The following is a 19186-nucleotide window of genomic DNA, read 5'->3' as shown; positions in this document are numbered from 1 at the left end:
AATTCCTTAAGTTTTAAGGCTGTAAATACATGGAGCTGGCTCCCAGGAATGTTATATTGCTGTCAAGATCTGTATCTGTTAAATGACTTATTTACCTAAGGCAGTAATTCAGTCTGGTGTCACTGCATCAAACAAAGGGGACGAGCCACCCTTCTCATGCAATCCACCTTCCTCTTGCCCCTTGCTAACAGTAAGCAAATAATGGATCAGGCCCAAGCAGCATGAGAGCTGATACCACTAATTGCTGTTGAGGAGGAGTTGTATTAATTCTATTTCTACCTACCTCCTTGATAAAGAAGATTATTGTCCCAGTTCTTCAGTGGCTGCTGGGCCCAGTGTGCCAAGTGCTGATTAGACACCTCAGAGAGACAGACTGCATGGCAAACTGGGTGTAAATGAGTGCCCTAGTGAAACACTCCTCAGTCACCAGCTGGGTTTCACTGAGCTATCGCCATGAGCATGCTGCTCACTAGAAAGGCTCTTTGATGAGGCAGGCAGATTGTGGCTCCAACAGTCCTGCCTAGAAGCTTTGAGAAAATCCTGCTCATTACTCATCAGGAGCTTCTTGGTTTCTGAAGTGAGTACACCTTACATGAAAGGTGAGTCTGCAGTGCTGGGCACTGCTGAAAGACCTCCTGGGTTGGGAGAAGACCCTTCTTTTACTTCTACAATACCAAAAAAGAACTGTGAGGAAATTGCTTGAGGCCTGTTTTTACCAAGCATCCTTGCACAATTTTATGGAGGTGTTCAATTGAAACAGTGTTAGGAATATGATCACAAATTCAGGTAAGGCAAATGTTCAAGTTTGTTGCTAGGCAGTGAAATTTGTACCAAGCTTGCAGCACTGAACTAGGTACAAATGAAGACTCACACTCTGAAATGAGACACACATTTTTCCCATGTCCTAATTGCTGCTTTTACCCCTGCCCTCTTTGGTTTTCATTAGTCACTGGAATATATGGCTTATTTCCAAAGCTGAATGCTCTGTCTGCTTCACTGCTCAACTCTCTGTACCAAGCTGAGATAAACAGTGTTCTGATTTAACCTCTCCTCTGGGACCCAAGGCAATTTAAAGAACACAAATTCAGCCAGACTTGGCCAGATTTCAGCATTACCTTGGCTTGCTACATGTTATGCCATAATGCTTCTATCTGTAACACAAACACAGGGTGAGTGTAAATCCATTGGTATTCACTGTCCTTTGAAATGAGACGATAACAGAAATAGAATCACTTTTTAAAAGACATAACCATTACTGGATGTGCTCCCAGGACCTCCTGGATATCCTTGTCTCTTTCTTCCATCGCACCTAAGTACATATTTCTCCTCTATGACTTTAAGTGTCAAGAAGCTAAAAAAAAACCCTGATCATGAAGGAATGGTAGCTGCCCTCACAGCAGCTGCAGTAAGGCTGCAATACTGGAATATTAAGGGATAAGATTTTAACATTCAAATGCCAAAAGCTGCTCATAGAAGGGAAATATTTTAGATATGCTTGTGCTGGTATTTTGATAAATGGTAATGGTTTGGGAGCAAACCTGAAGATCTTCCTGTTTGGTTTTTTTCACTAGGTAAAATTAAGAAAAAAGAGCTTCACTGTTCAGCATTATTGGGTGCCCCATTATAGAAAACAGAAAAACCAGTATTCCTTTCACACTCTACAGGCCAAAAATTTATTAAATGTTTTCCCAGGAAAAAAATCTGCATTGTCAAAAGAGACAGAAAAAGAGAATGAGAAAAATGAAAAAAGATAAGAGGGAAAGGGTAAGGTATATTGCTAGGAGATATTCTCTAGGTATAGTGTGCGAGACAAAAGTTAAAAATAGAATGATATTAATATGGAAATTAATATAAAGATTAACAAGATCAATGGCAAGATCAGCAGCTACTTGAACCCAGCTGGTCCCTAGTGCAGGGCTGAATCTGAGATCAAGTGTACATTGGACTCTCACCTTTTCTAAGATATAACTGCAGAATTTGTGCTGTCAGCTTTATCTAATGTGCTGTAAAACAAGCATGAGGAATTAAGATAAAACTGAAACTTGAAAGTGTTAATTTCCACAGAAGCTGGATTTTTGAACAAGTCCTTGGCTGTAAAGTTCTTGATAGAATTCACAGAAGATAACAAGATATGACATGTATCCTGCAACATTTCTTCTCAAAGTTCTGGTACCAGAAGTTTCACATATCTGAAATGTATGGGGTCATTTTTTCATTTGAGGAAAAAAAAATCTTAGCTGTGCACCAAGCTAACAGTTGGAGAGATGAAACACATTTCCTGTAGAGCACCAGATCCAAGTACATTCCTTCTATTCCCAAACCAGGAGAAGTTAGAGGCCAGTGGCAGTTTTCAGGCTTGGAAAAGGCTGATGACTGATGTGTACATGGGGATTTGTGTCTCCAAAGTGATCAGGATACCTTTCCTTTCCCTCTTCATGACTAACAATGCCATTGTGCAAGAGTGAGAAGCCCAGGGATTAAGGCTGACTCCTTTCATCACCACACTTGAGGAGCTGGTTAACTTTTCTGGCTTGGGCAAGGCAAGAAAGGCTTCAAGAACATCTCTACTTCCAGAGTACTGAGAAGATTAAAGTCAAGACTGTGTTTTGCAGAAACCTTAGCGGATCCATTGGTAAGTGCCAACATGTTTCCCACTGCTGGGGAGGGCATGACCCAGGAAGAGGAGTCAATTGGACCCTCACAGACTGGGAGCTGAACAAAATTACCTTTCTCAAGCAGCCTTAAAAACTCCACCAAAATATGTATTGCAAGACAGGACTGTGCTTTAAGTTGTGTCACCTTGGGAAAAAAGCCCTTGAGAAACAAGAGTGTGAGAGCCTTCCCACCCCAGTGAGTAACCATGTAACTATTATTTCTTTTCTTTCCTATAAAAGCAAGAGAAGCCTGGCACAACTTTATAAAGGCAGAATGAAAGCATGTGCTGACTTGGCATCTAGTTGGCATCTAGTTGTGTCATACAGATTTTAAGCCTCAACAATGCAGACACAAGGAAAATTGGATAGTAGTCAGCAATAACAGGGAATATTGCCAAATCAATTACTGCCTTACTAATTATTAATCAGGGCAGCTCATTGAGGGAAGCACATCTTATTTATAACCCTTGTATAGTAATCCAAGGTGAATAACCACAATGAATCCACAGTACTAACCAAACACAACGTGCACTTTATAAATCATGCCACAGTATACTTTTAGACATATTCATGTATGGAAATTTACTTAAATCAATATATACTTAAAACAATATTAAGTATATATTTACTTAAGGATTTGTTTACATAAATATTAATTTTTTGGCACTGCAGTTACTCCTCAATCTCCTTAAAAGCATTTTATTCCAACATCAACGTGGATGCTAACATTTGAATCCCTGTCCAAAAAAAAAAAAAAAAAAAAAAAAAAAAACAGAAATGGAAATAATGGAAATAACTTCCCCTTTTCAAAAGATGCTTGATGAGTCTTTGTTAGCTCTCCTTAGTTTTTTGGGTTTTTTTTTTTGTGTAAAGTCCTTGTATTTTAAACTTTCCAGGTTTAAGTCTGCAATGCAAAATGCAGCTTCCAATTTTGATAGCATCATTGAAAAATTAGTTTGAGTGCATTTATTGCATCTTGGTTTCTCTTCTACTAGAATAGTGACTTACCCTTACTGCATAAGACAGAATTTTTTTAAGGATCTTCAGACACAATGGTTGTTGTCAGACAGAAATAGTTTCAAGAAACCTCAGATATATAATTCAATCCTGAGCACAAATGTGGAAGGCTTGGAGTGCCTCTTTCTGGCACACAACATTACTTTTAAAAGTGCTTCTAACATTCTTGCTGCCACTGCTTTACATAAAAGCACACTAAGCTATATTTTTTGCTACAAATTTCCACGGCTTCTCTGAAACCTGTACATCTAAAGCTGTGTCCCGTCCATTGCCTTTAAGCAGCTTTATCCACATTCCATATGCAAAGCCACCCATTTTCTACAAACACCACACAAATGCATGGAGCCTACAAGTGCTGTCCCAAAGTCTCTGCCTCTCAGTCACTCATGCATGTAGCCCTGAATCACAGGAAGTGCCCTTCAGGAGTTTCATCATGCAATTTCCAGTCATAAACAGCAGAGCCTCTGAACCAGGGACTCTTCATAGGAAAACCTATGATTAATGGAAGATTTAATGCTAAAAGAGAAAATCCTACATTTGTACCTCATGTTTATATGCAGAGGGGGTGCTCCATGGTCATTTTGAAGTAGGTATGTGGTGTGTTTCTCAGTGAGCAGTGCTGTGTAATCAGCACTAGGAAATTAAGGGAGTTCCTTGCAGGTGAACCCTTCAGAGAAGGCAAGGAGGAAAGTGATAAGGGTGGGGAGAGGACAGAAACTAGCAGCTGGTGAAAACTGCTAGAAGCTGAACAGCAGTAGCTAAAAAGCAACCAGAGAGAAAGGCAAACAACTTTTTATCTTCAAAGTGAGCTTCTATATGAAAGACTATCTTTAGCCTACAACAAAAAGCAGTGATGAATCAGAGGAAGCTGCTTAGACACAGACTCATCACTTGGCATGGTACGAGAGGTGACATGCTCTGAACTCAGCCCCACGGGGCTGTCAGTGAGCTGGCACCCCTGGAGGAGGCTCATGGCATCTTCCTGCTCCCTTCCCTCTGCAATGAGGCCTGCCAGGAACAAGTTTTGGCCCTGGGGAACCATACCCACAGACCACATCTACATTCATCCAACTGAACAAGCAAGGCCAACACCTCTGCAGTTTGATTTACCCCTGCTTAGTACAGATACACATTCTCAAGAAACAGAAGAGTAATCTGCTCTATTCACAGCAGCAGCTTCCATGGAAAGTTTGTCTCCAAACGGGGCTTTTGGAAGTTCTCAAGGCTGGTGAGAAGGACACTGTCCTCTCCACATTTGTAGACTGCTCTCTTTGTTACTCTTTGTTCTTGGCCACCTCTGTGTTCCTAACTAGGAACTGAGCAAAAGCAAACTGCAGCTGCCTGGTCTCTGGAGGCCATCCGTCAGCTCCCATCCTCCACAAGTGCAGCTGTGATTTTACTTTTGAGCTGAGCTAAAGGTACATACCCAAAGACATTTGCCCAGTTCCTTGGAAACCTCAGAAGTTTGAGATTATGTGAAAATGCAACAATAACTCATAATTCCTGTGGTTAATAAACTCCCAATATGGGTTTTTGCAAAGCTGCTGTTTGCCTAACTTCTTTATGCAAAGGCAGGTTTCTGAAAGTTAGGTTTTCTTAGGTAACAGAATTACACTAGCAAGGGCTCAAAATTAATAGAAACATAGCTTTGCTGGTCAAGGACAAAAAGCAATCCTAGCCCCAACTGTGATTTATTAAAAAATGATAATAATTAGTTGTCCATATTCATTTATTCAGGAAACAAAACCAAATTTTAAAACCACTTGAATAGAAATATTTGTTTAGACTGGAGAGTATGAAATAAATGGTATAGGTTCAGCTGGGAAATGGAAATGTAGGATGAGTGCAGCAGGAAAGAAAACCAAATTCCTTCTGTGGTATAGTGTTTGATCAGCTGCACCACCCTTCCCAACAGGGTGCTACAGTGTTCAGGCTGACCCAGAGCCCCCTTTCCTCTTGGAGACATGGACAAGGAATAAGATTATCTGTCTGAACTCAGGGCAATTTCAGGAGATAAGAAGGAGGTCTAAAGAGGATATACTGAAGCACCAGAAGATAAAAGAGAGAAAGGAAAATTCTCAAATAAATTCCCAAATAAAGACTAAAGCTTAGGGGTGGGAGTGATGCACTTGACAACCAGAACCACTCATTCATCCCAGGCTCTCCTCAGCTCCAGGGACAGCTTTCACTGTAGCTCTTGGTCACTGCAGAGACTGTAATGCACAGTGACAGCACAGAGGACAGAGGAAAAGTCCTTTAACCAGGATCAAGTGGCTCCTACTTCAGAAAGCAGAAGAATAAAAAAGGGACTGGGAGCATACAGTAGTAAGAAAACAAGAATGTTTATGGTTTGCCATTCTACCTGTCATATCCTAATTCTCAACATTGGAATGTGTTTTTGGTTGGTACAAAATACATAAAGCAAAGGATATTAACTTTCCTTAATGAACATAAGTCGACTCCATTGATAGACATATTCAGCCTTTCCACTTCACATATACTCTGTTTTGGGAGTGGGGGGGAAGAGAGGGGATGTTCCTCTTCAAAAACAGTATTTGAAGATGTTGTGTACTTCAGACTTTCATGCACCAGATTTTCCTTTGTTAAAAGTTGGATTCAAAGCTCAAATCCATCTCAAAGAAAACTAAAAGTGAGCATTTCATCCTGCTCACTAGTAACCCTCAAGAAAGGAACCCAGAACTGCACTGAAGCAGAAATTTCTGCCCAAACAAGTCTCAGAACTGGAAGAACAAGTGTGAGTGCTTTGAAAATATTTCAGTCCTGAGCTATATTTGAGCAGTCCAGCCAGCACCTGGCTGTGTATGCAACTCAGTCTGCTATCATTAAATATTCTGCTCATGATTAAAAGCACGATGTAGCATAATAAAGAAAACTAAATGAGGGAGGGAGAGAATAAAATTGTTTATGCTGCCACTTTGTGGTTTGAAATAGCATTTATTGCTCAATGCATCAATCTAGTTTACACAGCTTCCAGACTCTCACAATCCAGAGTCCTGATACTCCATGCAGAGACAGCAGAAAAAGAAAGAGCTGATAAGAAATCAAAATGGAAAGCCCATCTCATGTGAGTAGGGACTAAGCCTGAACTGTAATGCAAGCATCATTGAGTTCCCTAAGAAGGTATTTAGCATTCCAGTAATAATTAACATTTAAGGAGAGTTTTCCTTTTTGTCAAAATCACACTAGCACGAGAATTATTAATTTTACCTGTTTTCCTCTTTAGCATGTCTCTTGCTCAGCACCAAGTGTTTTATGAGCACTTCTGAAGAATACTTGCAGTAAACTACAGCAGTATTAAGACCAGTGCTACCTAACAACACTAATTTAAACCACTGACTGATGCTGCAAAATATACTGAACTCAGCTTTGTTATCTTTCCATACCCAGTGGCAGAAACCCCAAAAGTTTAACTATGATGACTGACTGCTACCAGCCAAAGCTCGGGCAGTGTTCAGGGGCAGGCACTTGACTCCGTACAAATCTTCCTAACACATACAGGTGACAACTGATGTGCAGAAACCACTACACATTTCCATCATGCACACGAGGGAGAACCCTAAAGCAAGTTCAGGGGCACGAAGGGCACAGTTTTCCTTTCTGCTGTGGTTTTCACTTAGTGCACAAGACAGTGGGCACGACACGGCTGTGGTGAGCGGGGCTGCGGGCGCTACACCGTGCAGGGAGCCCCGACCCGCCGCAGGTGGAGCCCGGCCGCTGCTCCCACTCGGGAAATGATGCTCTTCCCCCTACACTCCCTCTTACAGGTGATTTTGACAAGCAGAAGTGGAGAATTGGATTGTTCTGACGCAGTAAAATTGTATTCACTTGTCCTTAAACTGTGTGGTACCGAAAAGGAAAAATTCTGTAGCCAGCCTCAGACACACCACAAATCTCACTCCCAAGTTCAACAACTTTGTCAGGACTCCAGCCCAACAATCCAGACATAAGAGGTTCAGGCTACTTAGATAAGAATTCCCCAGCAGCTACATACACATTTGAAATTTATAGGACCAGAACCTCTGGAGAACATTTCAGGCCTAATATCTTACAAAAAGTATTTCCCTCCTGAAAGACTTCCTCTCTCCCCTACCTGACCTCTACTACCAAAGAGGAAAAGTCCTTGTACCCGTCACATCTTGTGCTCAGCTGTGTTCCCATGATAGAGTCTCTCCAGCACTGGGTGGCTCTCCCACCTGACAACCTGATAATGCATGGAAAAGCTCAAGAGTCAATCCTATCTCAGCCTGTCCTGGCTTGCTCCAGATGGAACCTCCAGAGTGGAAAACCTGTTCATTGAGGCTATTAAACAGAGTTCAACCTGCTGTTTTTTCCCTTCCCAGGGGAAAGCACAAGCTTTCTACAGCCAGCCATCCACCCACAAAGACAGAGCTGTTCTCCAGGGTATGAGAAGAGATACAGAAGGAAAAAGGCACCTTCTGTCACACCAGGCACTCGATCCTTTCTCTATCCTCCTCTCCCCCCCAAGTAGGGAGGAGGTGCTCTAGGCACTCTGGACCTCACCTCACCTGTTCTTCCCTGTATATATCTATTTTCTTTACCCTAGTCTGTGTCAGGTCACCTCAGGCTCCTTTGCTCCCCTTCTGCAGTGAATCAGGTAACTCTTCAGTCCCTGTTCAGCTGCCAGGCTAGTGTTCTCCCAGCCTTCTTCATGCTGAGGGGGTGTCAGATTTTCATCACACCTGGAAGTCCTGGGAGGCTCTTACAGAGACATTAGGGCTCTTGGCTTGCCAGAAGTTAGGTACTTGAACTTTATTCTATATTTTGCTTTTTCTGATTGGACTCAGATTTTGTCACTATTAGAATAGTACCAATCAGTAGTACACCACATATCCACACACAGAAAGAACAAATAAATGCAAGCCCTGGCCATAGCAAGTTGGTTTAGAGAACCTCAGGGTAGATTCCAGAGGGCAAAGACAGCAGCATGGCTCCCCCACTACACAGGCAGGTAGAACATTCCTGCACACACATAAAGGCCCACACTCTATGTGTGGAATGAGATCAGCCCACTGGGGAAAGGGAGCTGTTGTCCCAAATGCACAAATTTTCTCCCTTCAGGAGGCCAAGGAAAGTAGATAGAGGAACTACAGAATCATTGAAAGGTTTGGGTCGGACTTTAAAGATCATCTAGTTGCAATTCCTTTCCCATGGGCAGGGATGTCACCCACTGGACCAGGTTGCTCCCAGCCCCATCCTACCTGGCCTTGAACACTTTTCGGAAGGGGGCATGCACAGCTTCTCTGGGGAATCTCTGCTGGGGCCTCACCACCCTCACAGTTGAGAAGGAAGTCTGTCACCTCATAAAATTTCACAGACAAATTTACAGACCTTATGAAACAGAACTGTAATACCCCTGGTCCTGGAAAAGAAGAGTCAACAGAGGTGCCTCATTGGGTTTTCACAGGGAACTCTGACCCATATGGTGAGACATCAGATTAGAAGGCTGAGCAGGGACTGCTCCCACACACCCCAATGCTATCTCTGTCCCCAAGAAGTGCACTAGCTCCAAGCTTCACCACAGAGCTGCCTCCTAGCAGAGGTCAGTGATGAGCACGTACAGCTTCCAAAGCCAGCTTGGCAGAAACAGCTGCTGGAAGGTGGGCAGCCAGACTTCCCCAGTCAGAGCTGACAAAGGGGCTGGGTATCTGTTTTTCTTCCCAAATACACCAGCTGTTTTTTACTGAAAGATAATAACTTTCCCTCCAAATGAGTAAAAAAGTTGAAGTTTTCTGACATACTGAAGGATGGGGCTTAACAGAAGGAAAACAGCTTTGGACTGGATCTGTGCAAGTCACAAGTGATTTGGCAGAATTTCACTTGCTCAAACATTCAATTCCAGGTGAAGTGTATTGGGCATAAAGTTGAAATTCAACACAGGGTAATAATCATCTAAAGCACAGTGTATGTCAAAATACAGCATGTAAAAACATGCAAGATTATGCAACAGTACTCCAGAAAACACTTCCTCAAGTCCTCTGATAGATTCACTTCTTTTGTGGGTCTTCCAAGTAAGAGTCTGCATAGTCTTTGCTGTCCAGTCATTTATCAGCAGCAGGAATATCCTTTTCTATTACTAGAAAAAAATCCAAACCAAAAACACGCTCATGGGCAAGCCCAGCCTTGTTCTTTTCTTGCAGTGTGCCTATTGTGCCAGCTGTGTGGCTGTGAGTGGCAGCAGTAAGTCAGAAAGTAACAGAAACTTTTCCTCAGGCATCCTGAGGGAGCTAGGAGCTCCAAGGCACACCACATGCCCAGTGGCTGGGATTGCAGAGCTCCATCACAACCCAAGGAACAACTCTGTAGCCAAAGCCAACTCAGCACAATTTTTACCACTCCAACATTTCTGTCAGTCATCATTCTTCCTGCACAGGTAATCAGAAGTTCACACACAGCTCTCCAGTGCCTTCCTCAGGAATGGGCTGACACACACATCCAAACTGCTGCTCTCTGTCACAAGGGAGGCCCTGTAACAGTACCTCTTCCTCTGGCTCAACCCAGAGGAGCTAAAGCTGATACTTCCTGTCTCTCACTGTTCCCCTGGATCCCCTCCAAAGTATTCTCTTTTTTTGCTTTTACACAGTTTCTCTAATCTCCAAAACAAAACTCAAAGTTTTAGCCTATTGCTCAAAATATAAAGCCTATTGCTCTGTGTCAAATCAGCTGCTTGATCATTATCATGGTCTAATTAGCCATTGGATGAACTATGTCTGGACAGTTGCCATATGGGACACTCTTCCATCATGATTTAAGACCAGGTTCCTATCTATTGCCTTGACTGGCAGAAATGGGCTGCCCATCAAGTTTCTCTGCAGGTAGGGTGGCTTTGCTATGCAGAAGTGAGTTCCAGAAGTGCAGCTATGCCAACACGCTACCTGTTTTTACTGTTTACCAAACCAGAAGGAAGCATCTGCCTGTCTCCTCTATTGTGTTTTTAAAAGATCAGGCTAAACAAAAACACCCCATAGGGTTATTTTTGGCCTCTAGTCTATCCTTTCTCAAAAAGTCTGATACTTCCACAACCCTATAAACAGTTCAGTTTTCCCACATCCATCAGTTTCATTGGCAGTTTCTCCTTTTCCAAGCAGAGGCCATTATGTCTCAGCTGTTGCATTTTGTAGATTACTCCAAGTAGCCTCTGCTAGTTTAATGTACCAATATGCCCCTGCAACTTCTATCAATCAAAGGGTAACTGCAGCAGCTCCTCAGAGCAACACCAAGAATCACTTCCCATCCAATATTTACTTTTATGTCAGTACTGAAATAGCTAACTTTTGTTGTAACCAATCAATTCCCCAACATCTAAAACCTCATTATATTTGAACATGGGTCCACTTTTCCCCTCTCACTATCCCACTTCACAAACCCAGAATAGACATAGGGAGCTGTCCATAACTGGAGGGGCCACTCTGAGAACACCTTGCTGTGCTAAAAGACCTCCCCAGTATCCCTGGCAACAGGAATAGAGCAAGGAAGATGACTGCAAAAGGATAAAATTAAGAACTCTACCCAAAGGACACAGACAGCTGATATACTCCTAAATAGGATACCACCTTCCACTGAAGGTTTCCCTCTGGCAGCTGGGCTGCTACTGCCTTGGTTTTGACTGTAAAATCCAAACAATTCAAGGAGTAATCTAAAAATGAAACTCCAAACATCACGTTATTCCACTATTTTCTTCTGTTTCAAAGTGGAGGGAAGAGGGATTTCAGATACAAGTCCTGTCAGTGCTTTCTGTTAGTTAGCTTACATTTCTGTACCAAACTTCATAGGATGAACTTCATGTTCATCTCCATGTGTTGCTGTTGCCAATAGCTGTGTATCATTTGTCTGTGTTACAGTCAGGACACACTAATTCAGATTCAGCTTTATGGCAGCACCTCTGTGGAGATCCTGTGACAGAAATGGGTCACACACTTCCAGCTCACAGATCTGCAAAACTGAGGCCAAGGTTGTCTGTGGGACTCTGAAAAGCATGACCAAGACATACAAATTGGTACATCAAACTCCAGCACATGTGCACTGTGTCCTCTAAGGACCTATCTTTAAGATATCTGGATTAGGAGCCAGAGTTTAATACACTGTTCTTGGCAGAAGTAATTCAGGATCTTAAAGTCAGAGGAGGAACAGAGAACTTTTTTTTGCCACAGCATAAAAGGCACTGAGAGCATATTGGAGCTTCTCACTTTGAGCTTTGATCTAGACACAAAACAAATACAACCACTGCTCTTCAAGTAGAACCCTTTTACCAACCCTGTTATGTTTTAAGCCACAGAGACTTCATATAGGTGAAAAGCTTTACAGGCATCTCCTGGAGGGATATGCTTGATAAAAAGCAGCATGCAAAAGTCATCTTTGATAAAGCTGTTTGTGTATGCAGCAAGAAGAGAAAGATGATCTAAAAGCCAAGTACCTGAAGAGCATGATCTGCTGCTGAAACACCAGATCATGAAACATCTGTAGTCAGAGCCTCCTTCATATTATTCAAAAGCAACAAGTAGATTGTGTCCTCTGCTGCTCAAAACATGAGAGCCTGTTTTACATTTACTCGATTTGTAATCATCTCAGTGATCATCAAAGTCAGAACTGGCACAGTGGTTTCCATCCACGCAGGAAAAGGCTGGCTGGAGTATCAAGGTCTGTGCCATGATTCAGCAAGAACAGAGAGGGCACAGTTACTCCACAGTCTTGGCTGGCAGCAGAATGTGCAGAAGCAGAGCAGCTCTCTGTTTGTGATGGCATTCCCAACACCTTTTCTCCCTTTGGTGCTGCCAAGGAGACAAAGCTTTTCAAGGAAGGTTTATGTTTGCAAGCATAAATTGGAAATCCCAAAGGGGCAGAGTAGCAACATCACTCTTTATCAGAGCAACTTCTGCCTTAGGGATAGACACCAATAAACTGGTAACAAAGCAGTACAACATACACACAAGCCAGCACAGGGAGACAGACAGTTCTAGTAATTTTAAGGAGTTAAATACAGTTTTCAAATTCTTCCTTTTCTTCCTGTAGATTATTACAGTTTTGATTGTTTTCCTTTCCAGAGTCTGGGAACTTGTTCTCCAAGAGCATGGTAAAAATAACTCTCCTGAAAGCAGCTTGAATTTACAACGTACACATTTTATAATGTGTATGTTGTACAACAAGCCCTAAATATTTAAAAATAATTTTAAAATAATGTTATACCTCTGTATCAAAGACTGAAAGTGACTAAGAGTAAGATCTGAAAAAGTTCAGTTGTTTCCAAGGCTGAATTCTTGCTTCAGTGGGGTTTAATAGTATCCCACTTGCAAGAATACAGCCTTGTGTTGTGTTCCCCTTACTTTTGGGGCAAAAAAGGTCCCTATTGATTCAGAATTAAAAGTCTTATTTCTTCTTTCTTGAAAGCTTCATTTATGAGAATGACTGGAATAGGATGAATACTGTTCTCAGAGAGCAAAGGTTATTCTACTTTCATGATTAAAAGTCTCTTTCAGAAAAAACAGTGGGATAAAGAAATTCTGTTGTCAGTGTCAAGCTTTTCCATAAATATTACCTGTGGAAACCTGCAAATAATCTGCCATTTTAAAGATGATAAATACATTTTTAAATGTTGATAATAGCATCACTTGGATTTAGCAGTTCTGTACAAGAATGCATAAGAAAAAGATGTTTTCCTTCCAAGACCTTTTGTCCAATGGTCCCTGCTCCAGAGGCCCATATTCTGCACTCCCATATTCAGGGGGTCCCTGTACCCAGGAGCAGCACCCACTGCCAAGGGCCTCATCCAGGGGAGGAGGGTGTCACCTGGGGATTCAGGTTATCTGAGGACCTGTCTGCAAGCACGGGTTATTCTGAAGGGTGAGATAGTATGTGAGGTGCCAGACCTGTAGAAGACAATCATTCATGCTGATATTGAATGCTCGGCAATTTTTGTATTTGCTGTTGTGTCATGATTAATGCCAAAGCTTTTTATGTTTAAATAATTTAGGCTGTTCATAAATTCATACTGAGAATGAACCAAGCATAGACATTAAGCCTGTTAGTCCCCCACCAGTGAAAATAGTCTCTTTTGAAAATCATATGTAAATTGGCTAAGTATTTCAGCAGGAGAAATTGTTCTTTCTTAACAAACTTTGGGTCAAATTTCATACCAGCAAGATACTTGTGCCTACAGATGCTTTCTTTACTTCAAACTAGCATTAGTTCCTCATGCCCAAAAGAGTGTATTTACTTTTTTTCAAGAAACTGGTCAGATTGAAGAAAAGGTCCCTTTATAAAGAAACAGGACACATTCCAATAATCTAAAATGTTTAAAGCTGGAGGAGTTATATACCTCCCATCATAAAAAAAGGCAGAATAAGTACACCCATCTATAAAATGAGGAAAAGCCTCTCTTCTAACTAAGAAGTTCTAATGCAGGACTTCTAACTCTGTAACATTTCCAGTGCAAAATATTGGGAATGAGCTCTCCAGAACAGTAGTGGACATAATCTTGTCAACAAAAAACATTTCCTGCATATTTCTTACTCAGAAAGCAATCTCTGGACTTGCACAGCGATCTCAGCTCAAGTGGTTCTTTGCACAAAAGCACTGATGTCAATTCATTTGAAACACCAAATTCCTAGAGTCAAAAACATGTGGAAAGTTTGTCCTTAAAACAGCAGAGATGTATCAAAATAGAAAGAGAAAGTATGAGGGAGGGAACAGGAGGATGGTAGTCACTGGAACTGTGAAGCAAAAGTAGAATTAATGTATTTTCCAATGACACCTCACAGAATATCAGCCCAGACCCAGTGTCACAAACCCAGAACAAACACAACTGACTGACAGACCAAATGCCACCATTTGCATTGGAGTTCCACAAGTGAGCTTTAAGACAAATGAGGGGTTAAATTCCCTCTAAGATAATTGTGTTGTACACTGACATCTAATTCTCCTGGCAAGACATGCAAATATTTAGCAGGCTAGTTAGGGATTTTAGGGTATTGCTTAGGCATCTAGAGCACAGCAAGGAATGAGAGAGGCTGGAGCACAGTCCATCCAGGGTGCAGCTGGAAGTAAAAGGAGCTTTGTTGTTGCCCTGCCCTGGGGTGGGTACAGGTTTGGGTGCTGATTAGCCCCGCTCTCTCTCTAGTATTGCAGCTGTTCTTCATGGCATCGTCCCTGCAGCCACGATGGCATCCCACTGGCATCAGTCCCCTCCCCGTGGCTGGCACAGGGAACAAATCCCAGGGCTAGAACAGTTTCTGGAGTGGAGCTTCACCTGGCCCTGCGGGACACAATCCAGCTGTGCTCATCTGCAGAAAGGCAGCCCTGGCTACTCCTCAGTTGCTCACTGCTAGTGGCTAAATACTGATACAAAGAAGAAGTGACTGAATTTGAGGTATTAAAACCAGATGCTGAACATTTGGCAAGTTTGCTACAGTTAATGACATGATTCTCCATGGATTTCTCACAGTCCCATTCTCTACTGCCTTTCAAGCCAGCTTCCACATTATCACCATTCTGCCCAATGCACTGCCCCATGGTGACATATGCTGCACCAACTAATTTTCAGCTGACAAATGCAGGTTTCCTCCTAAATGTGAGTGGTCTTGGCTTATGTCTCAGCTTTGAAGGGCCTGCTCCTCATTTGTAGGGCACCAAAGTATTTGGCACTGTTCATGCAAATCAGATGCAGCACTGAATGGCTGCAGGGAGACCATGTGGAAAAGTATTTTATCAGTCAGGTCTTGCTTATTGCTTGCAAGCCTAGTGAGAAAGCCTACTCTTTTAAAGGAAGGATAAAATAAATATATTCAGGAGAGATTTTTTCAGATCTTTTTAAGACTGGCTTTTTGCCAAAGGGTTTATGATAGATAAAATGGAGCTCAACCTATTGTGACCACATCACCAGGTACCTACTGGCTTGCTGAAAGATGCAGCCAAACCAACAAGTCTAGAACTCAACATCAGCAGTAAACAGGATTTAACTTGTGAAATTGCTTTGCCCAATAAGGAGGTACACAAGTCAAGATGAAGCAAAGCCTTTTGCTGAAGGTAATTCTTGAGTAGTCACTGGAGTGCTGCTCCACTCTTCCATAGCCCTGCACGGTTTTCACTGGGAGAATTTTCTCATAGTTTAACATGGGATTGGCATAACCTCAAGAGCTGCCAAGAAGTACTTCACTGATTCAGAAAGGTAAGGCAAGACAGAAAGGCAGATCAAACCCAAAGCTTAAGACATTCTTATTTGTTTGGTTGAGTTTTGATGCAGAAAGAGAAGAAATGCGTGGTCAAAAACCTTATATTCTCATGTGATAGAAGCACACAATCTTTGATTTCATCTTAAGCCCTCCTCTGCTAAAACTCTTTGTTTTAGGAAACAAAATGAGTTTCAGTTTGGTCAGATATCTGAGTAAAATCAATTGTAAAGCATCAGATTGTCCTTGACTAACCCTCACAAAAAAAGCAGATAGGCTCCCATTCAGGCAAATGTCACTCAAAAGTGTTTGAAACACACAGCAGATGTTGCCCAAGCACAGCTGATCATAAAAGTCCTTAAGAATAAGGAAGCTTTGATCCCTGTCTTCCCTTTTCCCATGAATCAAAAATAACAGCCTTGTCAGCAACTTCACAGTTGAGAAAAGTTTAAGTATGAAATTAAGTACTTGTTTCTTAGTAATGAAAAATTAAAAATCCAGCCAATTAAAAATCCAGCCTGTTTTTTAGTTCCAATAATACCTTTTAATAATATAGCAGGTATGTTGTAGATTAAGAATTATCTTAAGGAAATAAAAGGATTATGTTACACTGTGTTATGACACCTTTTTTTATTATTAGCAATATAGCTTCGTGCATTTCAACTAAATACCTTTGTTTTAACATAATTTACCTGTAGATCTAGAATGTTCTTCAGCTAATTTAAAGTTAGCAAAAGTTCAAAAGTGTAATTTCCTTCTATGTCTTTCAAACAAAAGAGGCTGTGGAACTCTCACCTACCAAGGACAGGTAAACAAATGAGCAAGTGGACAAATGCAAGAACTGGGAAAACAAAAACTGTCTGAAAGTTGTCTCCCCTAGTGGTCATCCAAGTCTGGCTGTAAATCAGAACAGATTGCCTGTGGCATCTCTGTGACAAGACCCAGTCTCCAAAACAAGATCTAGAGATTATCTGCATCACAAAACAAGATGTACTTGAGTCTTACACTCCATAAGAAAAGCTAATCTTTATTAATTAGTTGTCATGGAGACTCAGCCTTAGGAAAGCTATGAATGATACACCAAGATCAGATGCAAACTGCTTTTACAAAAGCCTTCATCATGATTTGGATAAACAAACAGTAAGCAAGGTAAAATTTGGCCTATTTCAGAAGTCCTGCTGAGAAACAAATGCCACAGGGGTTCAAAAACAAACAGACAAAAAGAGGAAATTAATTAGAAAAAGTTTAAGATACTGCAAATAACAACAATTACAGTTGTTTCAGGCTTTCTGGCAGAGACCTGTTGTATTACTTTATGGTGCCTGAATGATGGGCAGCTGAAAGTCTCAAACCAGCGATAGCAGGAAGGGAGCAGCATTGCAAACACAGGGGTGAAGGCCCCCGCTCTTACCGCCTGCTGCGTGATACACTACCAGAGAGAGGCCAGGTGCAGGGTGGAAGGCCAAGGATTTTAGCAACAGTCTTAAATTATTTCTTCACATAAAGTAAGACTTCTAGAAGTACAAGCTGACTTTGCCTTCTTTTCCTCTTTTCAGAGCTGTCTGTGTACGACACAGGTTCCAGGAGTTTACACCTCAGAGCCAAGAGAAGAAGATGCACAGGGCTGATGTCCCCGGCACAGAGACACCCCATGGCATCAGCAGGATGGAGCTGAACAAAGCAGAGGGACAGCCCAGAGCCCGCCGGATCCAGCTGAACCTGCCGAGCTGGCAGAATGCATCGAGCAGCCCTGAGCTCTCACCAGTGAGATAAAACGAGCTGAAGAAGCAAATCATCTGATTTCTACATGGGGCTCTCTTCTCCATTTGCTGTTGCATTTGGAGGGCAAGCAAAGGAAGAAGAAGAGGCAGAGGCACAAAAATTTTCAGGCGTCTGGTTGATTCCTCTAACACGGTGCTATCAGCTCTGTTATACTGGCAGTAAACCCAGAAAACAAAATCCCAGCCTGTGGAGTACAGCAAGGCCATGACCGCTCATCTCCACAGCAACAGCTGCCGGTGTGGGCTGCAAGGCTCCTTCTCTGCCTTTCCTATGGACAGACAGGATTTGTTCTTTTAACTTTATTTGGGTGCAGTGGTTGATTACAGCAATGTCAGAGCGCATACGTTATGTATATTACATATTTACACACATTATTATGTGTATATTGTTATAGCAGCCCAAAATGACCAGCTTTGCTATAAACTTATAAAGGGAATTTTACAAGTAATTTCCGTATTCATTCAGGAACATAGCATTATCTGTAGGATTATTAAATGCTCTATTGTGGATCGGAAAACTATTTCATTTTAAAAATGAGTGAAAAGTACTCAAATAGTTTGATTCTTCCAAAGGTAATAAAAATTGAAATAAGGTAGCATTTACATGTCTTCTCAAATAAATCAGCCAGTTGTTCCAAAAATAATAAAATAAAATAAAATAAAATAAAATAAAATAAAATGAGTTAATTTCAAAATTCACACTAATTTTACTTGTACCAGTTTCAGACATAAGCCATAAGCAGGGTGGCAGCAGGGTGGGAGCACAGGCATGGCAGCAGGGGCTGCATGCAGGCTCAGTTCTCCTGTTTACCCAGGCACAGGAGCAGCTTTTGCTGGGCCATCAATCCCTGAGCTGTCCCACTCGCCCTCAGTGTGGGCAGGAGAGGTGGCTGGGGGATTCTGCAGGGTCTGCACCTCCTGCACAGACACTCCCTCTGAAGACAGAATTGTCTTCGTTGTAATTGGTGACAAATACGTAAAGCCACCTATCTCAAGAGAGTCTCCTGAAGCTAGAATGAAGCTTTTTATCATGGGATGTCTGCTAAGATTCTATTGCCATGGCATTATGGCATTTGGTTAACTGAAATCTAGAATAAAGAAAACAACAGAGGGATCCCATTTATTAGAAAGCACAAAAGATTGACTTCAAAAAGACATTATTACCCTTACACTTGATTCAAACTATCTCAGTGCCTTTCCATGATTTTATACAATTCATACTACAGAGGTATCTAAGACTTTCAACTCATGGAATTTAATTCTCATGAAAATACATAAAGAATTTCCCATATACCATATAATGACATATTTACCATTTAAATATCAAAGAAAAAATTGGAATATATCTATATCCATATATAAGCTAGAATTTGAGAAGCAGACAAGAATTCAATCCTTCTGTATACTGCAGCAGCTCACCTTCACTATAGGACACACTATGAAGGGAAAGAATTTCTTCCTGTCCCAGACTGCAGAAATACCCATTTCTAACCCAATCTTATTTTGTTAATTTCTGAATATTCATCTGAAAATA

At 41.6% G+C, this 19186-nt stretch overlaps 2 long non-coding RNA genes across 3 annotated transcripts in view; one reads left to right on the top strand and one right to left on the bottom strand.

Annotated features, from left to right (window-relative positions):
- LOC137480284 (uncharacterized) overlaps positions 1-19186 on the bottom strand; it is a 92501-nt gene that overhangs the window by 23163 nt on the left and 50152 nt on the right. The window lies entirely within an intron of this gene.
- LOC137479606 (uncharacterized) lies at positions 15460-17442 on the top strand. The gene is made up of 3 exons (XR_011002389.1): positions 15460-15728; positions 15810-15870; positions 17156-17442. It is a non-coding gene; the product is annotated as an uncharacterized lncRNA (long non-coding RNA).

Source organism: Anomalospiza imberbis, chromosome 10 (assembly GCF_031753505.1).
Source record: "Anomalospiza imberbis isolate Cuckoo-Finch-1a 21T00152 chromosome 10, ASM3175350v1, whole genome shotgun sequence".
In the NCBI taxonomy this organism is placed as follows: Eukaryota; Metazoa; Chordata; class Aves; order Passeriformes; family Viduidae; genus Anomalospiza; species Anomalospiza imberbis.
The sequence above is the reverse complement of the archived record's forward strand: the minus strand, read 5'-3'. Positions and strand labels throughout refer to the sequence as shown.